Genomic DNA, 10,000 nt, shown 5'->3' on the forward strand with positions numbered 1-10,000 from the left:
CCCCCTTTGCCGTTAAAATGATCAACTTGAAGTATTTCACTACCTGGTACTTTCCATTTGGTATTTTGGTATGTACCATACAAGTTCGGAGTTAGTATGAAACGTATCACCGACCATTTACTTCAGTGTTATATCAGTACTCATTAGGTTAAGTAAAGTTTTAAGGTAAATCAAAACATGCTATAATGAAATATGCGACTTTTTAAAATTATTTATTATTATCATTATTGTTATTATTATTATTATTATTATATTATTATCATTATATAATATATATATATATATATATATATATATATATATAATATATATATATATATATATATTATTTTTTTTTTTTTTTTTTTTTTTTTTTTTTTTTTTTTATGTCAAATGATGTATACAAAACTCGAAGACACGAGGAAAATGTTTGCCGTCACGACGGTGTTTGTTTTGGAAATGCAACAGGCAGCAGGTTCTGTCAGACCTCCCATCTTCAAGGTTGCTGTACAATTGTGGGTACTAGCGAGATGTGCACTGACCAAGCTCTTCCATATAAAAACCCAAAGGTTATAATAAGATATTTTATGCTGATTCCCTAATTACTTATTTACACGATGCAACCTGGAAACGGATGAAGTGTAAGGAATATGTACCGGAACTAGCCATTTTGTATCATCCGCATTGTCCTTTTTTCTCTCTTTATAAAGCTTCTATTTATCTCCTCTTTCTTTATATTCTACGATACAAAAAGTTGCAAGTTTCTTATTTTTCCCACTTTTTATAAATTAAACAACACAAAGATTCACTGGCTTCTAAATGCATAAAGATACAGTTTTTGTTTAAACGTTTAGCGAAGAAAGCGGTGGTAAATAAAGGCTCAGAAAAAAAAAAAAAAACAGGGTTGAACCAACCATTTGTCCGAAGATGACCACTATTGATACAAGCTATAGGACCTTGAGTAAGTATTTTTTCTACAACAGTTATATTGGTATGAATAACACATGGGCACTACTGCGGGTTAGTCTTTACGGTATGGACGTGCTAAGCTAGGACAAATTGAAGATCATATTCTTAGAGAGGACAAAAAGTCTTTAGTGCAATGTATAACCGAGGTGAAAACGTTTGTTGCGATGTTTGGAGGCTGAGCCCCCCGTCAGCCCTTCCGATCGGCAGCTTAGGTTGTTACATAAATTGTATGACGTGTAGTTGGGGACTTTAGTCTCTGGTGAGTGCGTCCGTACTGTAAAGAATTGTCTTACTGTGTTTTATATTATATGCAATTTTTCTCCTCAGGTTCTGACGGAATGTTGTTTTTAGACAACGGGTTGCCTCCGTGAGTCATCACCAGCCTACAGTTGTTTCGTCTATTCTATTTTTTGGCTACTGATGCTTGCAGAATGCTTCATGCATGATGTATCGTAAGTGTAACAGTTGGTTTATTGGAAAACTTTCTGTGTATGTCAACCAAGATTACAGTAAAAAAAAAAAAGTGTATGGAGTGGTTATCTTGACGAAAACTAAGACACTTTTCATCTATGGAAGAAAGTGCGCAAATAGAAAATAAGAGAGATATAGGACAGAGAAGAGAGAAGTCCCTTCCATATTTCCCTGCAAGAATCAAAACAAATGTGACACGGAACTCATTACTGCGCTCTACCAAGTAGTTCTTGTATTGCTACGCGCTTGTGAGAACAAATATTTTGTAATTATCAGTGTCCGTTTTCTTGAATTCATGTATGTAATGCGTTCTTTTACTTTTAATATACTTAATTTCTTTTTTTTTGGTAAGTATTTATGCTATTCTGTACAATAACCTTGTGCACATGTGCATTTTGCCACTAGGAGATTTGACAGGCCAGCAATGCCATTACATCGAGAAACACAGGTGAAAAATGTTTCATTTTCAGTGCTGCGTCGATTCTGGGTCATTTTTAAAACCATATTGTGAATGTACAGGACAAGTGGACATTAGTCTCTATAACAGCCTGATAGTTGAACACTCAAGTGCCCCAAATGATGAAAAAAGAGAAAAGAAACCAAGTAATTGTGACCATAGACGAAATCGAAGAAACGTTCGGTGTTTCGCGATATAAAGGTATATGGTTTAGGCGTATGTAAAAGGCTATGAGCCTTAGTACAATGGCCACGAACTGTCTAAGCTAGGTCATTCTCAGTATAAGTAGTGACCGACCCAGCTGCCAGAAGTGACTGAAGCAGCTGGAGGAAGTATGGGGGGAGCAAGGTGAGGTCATCAGTCCTGTCTGCTACATCATTCATTGTTCGGCACCTACTCACGCCTCGCCCTCGAGGCATCTTAGATTTGCCTCAAGGGGTGACCTAACTTGGCTGGTCATCTCGTTCTCGTGTGTGTTGTCCTGGTGCATCTTTGTGGCTGCTCATCCTGTCATCCTCTCCTTCCAGGTCCTCGATGTAATCTGTCGTCCTCGACGTCCACACATCCTCGAAAGTCTCGCACAGGTCCTACTTGATTTTGGATTCGTCTAGACTTCCTCGTAGTTCTTGTCCAGGCTTAACTCGGCGGTGTCCTCGTCCACATGTCCTCACAAGATCTTGTCCAGGTCCTTCTTGGCATCATGTGTGTCCTCACATCCTCGTAATCTTCATCAGGATCTACGGGCGTCCGGCAGGGGGCGGCTGATACCGCCCTGACTGGATCTGCGGTCATCCATGCAAGCGACGCCCATCCTCAGCATCCTGGGGCAACTGGTGCCTGCGCTGGCGAGTTCCTGGTCCTTCACTGGATCTACGGGCATCTCGGCAGGCGGCACCCGTCCACTCATTGGGCGGCTTAACACCTGCTCTGATGAACATCCTGGTGTGCAGGCTTTTGGCGATCTTTCGATGACGTCCTTCCCACAGCATCTTAGGATGACGTCTCTGCAGCAGGGTCCTCCTTTGGTGCCGTGTCGGTTATTGTCGGTCTGACTGCTGTATATAGTGGGGGGACCAGATCATACACATAAGGGCCAGATAGTAAGAGAAAAAAATAGGCAACGGAGAATAGGGGGTGTTAAGTACCACTAGCTGGTTATTTATATAAATTGCGGTTTTAATGTTCGTTTCTAAATTATTCTCATTTTTTTGCGTTTTACTTGACAAAGGTAAAGAAGAAACTAGGAGAGGGAGACGTCAGTAGTGATCCACATGGACCTGGCTTGAACTACCAACCGTCTCTAATAGATATGAGAGTAGATAAGGGAAACGACAATGGCAATCTGCAGGGATTTACTTGAACCATTTGTCGTCACAGGAAGAAATAAATGTAATTTGTACATCATGTACGAGTCACTTGTCACGACTGACAAAATTGCGGGCAAAGAAGATGTGTCCATATATCTTTATGCCAGCACTATGACAGCAACATATCCTATTAATGAAAAGGTTTCACTGTCCTTGTTGTGCATGGATGATTGAGTGAGTGAGTAAGCTTGTGTGTGTGTGAATGAGAGTGAAAGTGGGAATGAATCACAAACATGAACATTAACATTCACTACAACAAAACAGGTAAATTAGCAATGCTAGCTAAAAATTATTTAAACTACCACATTGATTCAAAATTTGCAACAGAATGTACACATTAATGAAGGGGGAAGAAAAAAAATTTTTGCAAGCTTTTTAGCAAGCAAATCTTTGGGGGTCAGAAAATCGAATGCCGAGGCCCCTTTTAGCCATGCATGTAGTTTTCATCGACGGGGGATCCTATACCAAAATGCCGTAATTGAAGCGAACAGAGCCAGGAAAATTTAAAAAAACCTGCTTTTTGTGGGGGGCGCTCGTGAAAATCCAAAGGGAAAATTACTACACGAATCACCGACCGCTTGGGAATTCCCCAAAACATGCAAGCAACTTCAAGAGGATGAGATGGGTGTGTTAATAAGCAAATATTCTGCTTAAACCCTAGTCCTACATTTTTTAACAGACGCAACTGGGGTCAGCCGACTCAAAAGTTGGGGTCAAAAAATAATTTCGGTTTTACCTGTCCCTATTTTCGAACGTGGGGAAACAGAGTTCTTTTAGGCTTTTACAAAACCCCCGGGTTATATTGGGCATACCTGTGTGCTATGATTGGGGGAAGATCCTACGCATACTAAAATAATTAATTTTTGGGAAAAACGAACGATATTAGTTGTTGACCAATACCGCTATCACACAGTAAGCGATCTGAGGTATAGAATAGTGTGAGAACGTGCCATTTGCTGCAAGGGCATTTTTACCCAACTATAAAAAACGGTTAAAAAAAATTTTGACTCCGCTGCCCCAAAATTTTGAAAGGCTATGAACCTTAGTACAATGGCTTCCCGGGTTTTGTAGTGATATGGTATAACGGAGTGACTTATTATGAGAGTTCAACCAGAAAAGGAACACAGAGACGAGTCTATGGGTAAAGCGGTACGCGGGGTCAGGGTCAGTTAATTTAAAGTAAGAAAGTTTATTACCACCGGCTATTGCTCAGGCGGGGCAATCACGATTCGTTTTAATATATCTGAATTGAAACAGTATTCGTAATACTGAGTTGTACAAGGAAAATGAAATAAAATCATACATCATACAAAAATTATTACTTACTATGCTTTTCCCCACTGTTTTTGAAAAACACTTTTATTTGTTTACGGTAGTTTCACATAGAAAATTTAGGGTATAGTACGAGATATTTTAAATGATAAATTTAAATGAATTTCACTAGTCTTTATACCTCATTTTAGGGGGTCAAAAAGGCGTATCACAGGGACATTCCGAGAATAGTGCTAAGCGTTCGTTTTTTTTTCTTCGTTCAAGTTACATCTAGATTATTGCATTCTTGCCCCCGTGCAGTTGCCAGTAATTCGAAAACATAAAGTTTTGGCAAAAACCCATGCACACTGTCGGGTTTTGACTTCGGTGCCACCCATGGGAAGGTTGCATTTTATACTGATGTAGTCCCTTATGTACAGTTTTCGGGGCCTTTTGAGTGTTAATCAGATCAATAGTTTTTCCCTTATGAAAAATTTTCAATATAGTGCAACCCTAGCAAGAGGCTTTTCCCAAAATCTATGTTCCCCCGTATCCTTGCGCAGGCTTCTTTCGCCAATTTGTCTACGTGGTCGTGCTTGGTTTTATCCCAAAAGCTTAAGCAACCCCAAAATTTTCATCGCACCTGTTTTGATTGAATTTAACGTCCGAAGAGCATTTTGAGAGTCACAGAAAAAAATACCCAGACCCCCTAGACATTAAGAATTCCGTTGGAGGAGTATATGCCAGCCCGTTTGTGTAGGTCCCCCCATTTTTTGTATTTCATATAATTGAGTTGTAGAAGCCATTTTTGTAACAGCGAAGCAAAACCCAAGCTTTGATCCAGACTGTACGACCGTCGGCGTAAACTATATGCATCATAACCCATAATTTGTGTGTTCCTTTACGTTGCTAGCGAAATTTGTTTAACCGGGTTTATGCACCCTTTTTTTTTGGGTAGACATGAAGGGGCACGATCAATGTTGAATTTTCCAGGTGGAATGGAGCGCCTTTGGTATTTTACTAATTGGAACATTGATTTTTAAAAGTTCATGGAGATTTGGTTCAGGGGGCGCGGTTGGTGTTTTGTCCGTTACTTGCGTGTTTTTTTTATTTTGCGGGGTTTTTAAAAAATCTGAGAGATACGAGGGTTCCCTCAGAGCTTTGCCCCCAAATTGGGGAAATAAATTTTTTCTATCAGAAAGGATGGTAAGTTTAATTTGATTCTGTTTATTTCCCTTGCGCTCGGGGCGCCGAGGGTAACCTCATATTTCCCATTTTGCATACCCCAAAAACCTTTTTTCTGACCCTTTACACTGCAACAAGTGCAGTGCATGGTAGTTACAACGACCTATAAAAGCCAAGTAAAACAGTCTAGCGAGCTTAACATTGATGCCATGTTCTCTTCCGGGAAAAAGAATTCAAAGTTTAATCTCTCCCAGAGCTCTTTTTTAGAGAGAAGACCAGGTCTGCATCATTTACTTTCCCCCCGAGATATTTTACTTGTGGATAGTCAAGCTCCTGGTGCCCTATCGAAAATGGGGGGGGGTATAAAACATGGGTTTAAAAGCCATTTTTTTCTCAGCGGAAATGACAATCCCACTCATGAGCCTTTGCTGTGATTCTGTCGAAAATTATTTGCACCCTCACTTGTGATGATGCTCTGAGCATATGTCATCAGCATAGATATAATGGATTCCCCATCCCCAAGGGGATATCTCCCACCAGTTGGGCCCATGAGGACTTTGAACAGCAAGGGTGAAAAATCCCCCTGTGGCGTCCCAAGTTCAAAAGACGTGAAGGGAATTTCTCACCCCCCTGAAAAAGGACACTTGCAGATTTTTTCGAGAATACTTTCTAACCCATTTCAATATTTTACCCCGGACCCAAAAAGTACAAATTGTTAGGAAATTCTCTTTCCAATGTCAAAGCTGACTTAAGGAAAGAAAAAAGTGGCTTCCCTGGATAGAGTTGAAAAAAACCTGCAAAGCAATTTGTGGCTACGCCCCGATAGAAATCCGTACAGTCTGTGAGATAATTTCCCTTTGAAACCTGTACCGAGCTGTTAAAAATTTATTTCTAAAACTTTGCATACACATGAGGTTAAGAAATTTGGCGGTATTTATCAGTGTTTGATTTCGGTATAGGGATGATTAGATGCGTGTCCGGAGCCAGGGAGAAACTTTGGGGCAAAATTAAACCGTATGGTGCAAAAGGGGGTTACCGGTACCCCGAGCTATAAGGCGGGGACATATAGGTAATTCCATCCTCACCCGGGGGGGACGCTTTTCCTTTGATCAGTGCATTGTTCATTCCCCCCTCGGATCTCAGCAAAGCTGAGGGGTCAGTATCCCCCCCCCGGCCCGGCCCCCCCAAAACCCCCCCCTTTCCCCCCCCCCCCCCCCCCCTTCTTTCCCCCCCCCCCCCCCCCCCCCCCCCCCGGGGGTTTGTTGGTTTGTGAAATTCGATTTAATTTTTTCCAGACCTCCGGGGCATTAGGTGTTATTTTTTAAAAGCTTTGTGGGAAAAACTGTTCAAAGGTTTATTTCTGAAAGAGTTTTTTAAATTCCCCTAGGTTTTTTTTAGCCTTAAGAAATTTTAATAAGGGTTTTCAGGGGATTATCCCGCTTTTTAGATATCATAAAGTCCCGAACTCGCTTTTGTTCCCCTTAATAAGAGGGTCACCGACCACTTAGGTTGTTTTTTTTCAGCGTTTTTGAGTTGCTGTTTTGAAGGTTTTCTTTGGACAGACCCAAGGTTGTAGTAACGGCCACTTTGTCATGTCCATGGAAAATTTATCAACACTTGTTTCTGGTAAACATTGTCCCGTCATAGTACGTGATTAAAATGATGCCCAAAGGAAGGGGGGATAGAAAATTTTTACCCATTTGTTTTTTGGGGATGAGTATTATCAAAAGCGTATCTCGTTTCTATTGCAAAGTGGTCACGATTAGCTCTGTGCAAGATGTTCTGACGTTTCCATGCACAAAATCCCCTTTCCCATTAATAATTAGCCTGCCCCCCCCCCACGTGAGTTTTCCGTCTGATCAATACTGTCATAGATCTGTTTTTTCACAAAATGTCGGAAAATCTTCGCCATTTTTATTGCATGACTATCTCCAAATGTATAATGTCTAGCATTAAAATCCCCATGCAATTGTGCCGTGATTCTGAAAGTTGGTCAGTGAATCAGTCGAAAATTTAACCTGCGTATACAGTACAGAGAGAAAAAACCCCGAGGTGCGAAATGAAATCTATACTGCACCCCAAATTTTCATTGATTTCGCCCAACTTATGGGTAGGTGTCACTGAATAAGCAATGGGCCCCCCCATTTCCCGGTTGTTTGGGGTGGTAGCCTAAAATTTAGGGCGGTTTTATTTTTGTGATGATGTGAAGGGTCTTGTAAACAGAAACGTCAAAAATTATTGTTATGAATATAGTAAAGCAAGTCATTAATTCTACGTTGATTTTCCAAACGAGGGTTTTTTCCGTAGAGTTTTCGAAAGTTGGTGCGTGTGTGTAAAATTAAGTAAGTTTATTTTACCACCCCGGCTATCGCTCAGGCGTGGGCAAATCTGATTTCAGTTTCACATATATCTGACATTTTAAGTAGCTGTAATACTGTGTTTTTCAAGGTAAAATAGAAATATAAATCATTTCATCATACAAAAATTAAATTTCTTTTATATGCTTTTGCCACTGGTTTGAAAAACAGTTATTTTCTTACAGTAGTTTTACATAGTAAATTTAGGGTATAGTACAAAGTATATCTTCCAATGTATCAGATGAAATGAAATATTCACATAGTTCTTATACCTCATATTAGGTGGTCTGAAAAATTGCATCACATGACATTGAATATAGTGCCAAGCGTTTGTTTGTTTTCTTCGTTTTCACGTCTACATTTGTCATCTGCACTTCTTTCACCCGGGCAGTTGCCAAATTCTGTAAATAAACGTATTCTAGCAATAAAAAACGTCACACTGTTGGTTTTACTTCGGGGCCCCCATAGGAAGGCTTACCATCCTTATGATATAGGCCTTTTGTACAGCTTTCGGCCCTTTTAGTGTTAATCAGATTTCTAGTTTTTCCCTTTTGAGAACTTTTTTAATAGGCAACCTAGTAAGAGGCATCCCCCAAATTATGTTCACAGTATCCCGTGCAGGGTTCTTTCGCCAATTTGTTTCGTGGGGTACGCGTATGCCAACAGAGAGGTATCCCTACAAATTTAAAAGTTGAAATTACGCTTGTTGCTAGGTTACATTACGCTTAATGCAACACAATTTCTTCATCGCCCCCGCTTTGAAAGAATTTTTTTGTCCGAAGAGCACTTTGAGAGTCACAGAAAAAACTCCGGCCCCCCAGACATGAAAAATGGCGGCGACGCCCTGAGTTTCAATGTTGATTTTAAAGTTTTTTTTTTTTTGTTTTTTTACACATTTTGTTCTCTTTTTTCTTTTTCGCCTGTTTTACCCCACAATTTTCCCGATTACTTATGCCCCCCCTGCTGTCGGTGGAGAATGCAACTGAAAGATCATAGATTCGTTTATCAAAAAAAACAAATCTGTGATATAAAAATTGTCAGGGGGAAAAACCCGGTTGTATTTTCGGAAAAAATTAACCCGGGTTTTTTTTTTTTTTTCATTCGGTAGTTTGATGTATTTACGGATTAAATGCCATTTTTCCTCTATCTTTCCAAATCTTTTGGTTTCATATTGATTTTAGTGAAGTGAAAAAATGAGGGTAGCTAGAAAAGGTGCTTAAAAAACATTATTCCGTATATTGACTTGATAAAAGTACATTTAGAGTGGGGGCATCGTATATGCAGTTTATGGCGTTTTTGGGGAGGAATGTGACGAAAAAGAGTTTCAGAGGAAACCCTCTTGTTGACTTTTTTTTGACTTGTTTATTTAATTTATTTTTTGATGTTGGTTTTCATATATCTTTGGCTTTTGAAATTTGGGTTTAAAAAACTTTCTACTGTTTTCCACGGGATCAAACTTGGAAAATCTATATTTAGTATGGATCGCTTTTTTTTGGTTAAATCTCATACGTTGTAACCCTACAGTATGGGGTGGGGGTAAAGCAAATGTGGGTACGTACTCGCTTTAATAACTGTAAGAGAGAGACCCCTGCAAGCCGCAGGAATATGAGCGACATGTGAGGTTGGGAGCACCACCGTCACCAGACGAGAGATGGACTTGGGTGGGTCAGTGAAAAGGGGCTTAGCTTGCTGGTTTATTCTTGAAGACAGTTATGAGACCCCCAAGAGGCCCCCGTGTCCCCGGGTGGAGGACGAGGTGGTGAAGCTGGACCCTGTGTAGCTTGGCCTGTCTGCCGTGTCTCTCCCTCTGCCTTACGGACGTGTCCTTTTATGCGGCGGTTCCCTTCGAGGGCTGATGTTTATCCCTGTGCGAAAAGAGAAAGTCGGGCGACATGTGCGTCCTGCCCAAGGAGAAGGGCAGCTGCTTGGACAGGATGTGAAGTGTATCTTCCGGTCTTGCTACG

The sequence above is a fragment of the Penaeus monodon genome, chromosome 10, assembly GCF_015228065.2.
Source record: "Penaeus monodon isolate SGIC_2016 chromosome 10, NSTDA_Pmon_1, whole genome shotgun sequence".
Classification (NCBI taxonomy): Eukaryota; Metazoa; Arthropoda; class Malacostraca; order Decapoda; family Penaeidae; genus Penaeus; species Penaeus monodon.